This window comes from Cryptomeria japonica, chromosome 5 (genome assembly GCF_030272615.1).
Source record: "Cryptomeria japonica chromosome 5, Sugi_1.0, whole genome shotgun sequence".
Taxonomy (NCBI): Eukaryota; Viridiplantae; Streptophyta; class Pinopsida; order Cupressales; family Cupressaceae; genus Cryptomeria; species Cryptomeria japonica.
In genome coordinates, this window is record NC_081409.1 from 597,181,203 (window position 1) to 597,183,278 (window position 2,076).

Sequence of the window (2,076 nt, forward strand, 5' to 3'; positions counted from 1 at the left end):
AGGAGAAAGGTATTATGTACCTCCAAGAAATCAAAGTGGTAGGGTTCCATGCTTATACTATGTTGAAATTTTTGTGGGGTCAGGCCATTGGGTTCCACTCTAATCATGATAGGGGTAAAGGTGGTACTGCCATTTTGGTTGGTCCTAAGTGGGCAGATAGGATCATTGATAATGGTGTATCCCCTTTCCAAAGGGCTTTGTGGGTCACTTTCAAAGAGAAGGACTGTGTTTTTGGTATTTGTAATATATATGTTGCTAATGACTATAGAGGTAGAGCTAGTATTTGGGATTGGCTGACAACTGGCCTCCCGAATGCTCATTGGAGTTTTGTGGGTGATTTTAACATGATTGAGCATGGTGAAGACAAAAGTGGTGGCAATAAGTATTGTTGCAAGGGTAATGAACACTTCTTTTGGGACAAGTTCAAGAGGAGATTTAATTTGGAAAATCCTTTGGAGAGGAAAAAGATCTCCTTTTCTGGTATTTGGTTCACATGGTGTAATAATCAAAGTGGTAGGCAGAGAATGTATTGTATATTGGATAGATGCTATGCATATACTTCTCTTTTCTCCTTTTCCTCACAGGGAGGTCAGGCCCCTATTTGTGTTTCTCCTGCTAGTATTTCAGATCATTCTCCTATCTCTGTCATTGTAAATATGGATCTTTGCCCCTCTTTTGTGATCAGGCCTCAAAGGGAGAATGGATTCAAGATTAATGTTTCCTTACTTAAGGATGAGGACTCTGGGGATTCTATTCAGATGGTTTCCCATTTGGCCAAGCTTTGTAATCCCAATCTCAAACCTAGGGAGCAATGGGAGGCTCTCATTGTTACTTGGAGGAAAATGTTCAGATCATTGGTAAGAAATATGCTACGGATAGGTCTAGGGAGGAGTCTTATCTACATAATAGGCTCAATGGTATTGAGAAGGAGCTTCAGAGTAAGGGGCATGACTTGGCCCTAGAGGGGGAGCTATCTTCGGTCAAAAATATCTTAAGGAAGTTACAACACTTCAAGATCCAAGGGTAGAAGGCAAGAGATAAAATGAATTGGCTTAAAGGTGGTGACAAGGGAACCAATTACTTCTTCAATATATTTAGAGCCAAGAATATAAGGGAATTTATTGAAGATTTTCAAGTCAATAACACTCTCACCAATGATCAGGTGTCCATTAAGGAGGCTTTCTTCAATTTCTATAGTGGCCTATTTTCTTTTGAACATGGTGTTATGAACCAAGAGGCTCTTGAGAAATGCTTACTGTTAATCCCTAAGAAAATTTCCCGTGAGGAGGCCAAGGATTTGGGCCAAAAGATCTCACTTGAGGAGATTAAAGCTGCTATCAGTTCACTGGCCAATGGTAAGTCCACAAGGTTAGATGGGTTACCTGTTGAATTATATAAGATGCACTCAAAATGGATATGCTTGGAACTATTTGCCCTATATGAAGATGTGTTTAATGAGGGATCTCTTGGAGAAAACATTAATAGAGGTGTCATTAAACTGCTACCTAAGGGTGGGGATAAGACTCTGGTTAAAAATTGGAGGCCTATTACCTTACTGAATATCTCTTACAAGATTGTTGCAAAAGTCTTAGCAAGGAGGATTCTTGGGTTATTAAACAATTTCATTTCTGCTACTCAAGCTGGATTCAATAATGGTAGATCTATCCTAGAAAATTTGGTTACTAGTTGGGAGGCCATGCATTGTGCTAAAGCTGACAAGCAAAATGTTGCAATGATTCTTCTGGACTTTGAGAAAGCATACGACAGAATTGAATGGCCCTTCATTAGAGGGATGTTGCATTCTTTTGGATTTCCCTCTTATTTTTGTAGATGGATTGATATTCTCTTTAAGGACTCTTCCACTGTCGTTGAGGTTAATGGTGAACTCTCTGAACCTATCCCCCTCAGAAGGTCTATCAGGAAAAGTTGCCTCATTGCCCCGACCTTGTTTATCATTGTCGCTGATGCACTTTTCTACATTCTGAGAGCTCCTGCCTCCGCTCCTTCTATCAAAGGGGTAACCTTACCAAATTATGAAGATCTGATCAATGCCCAATTTTCTAATGATAGTACTTT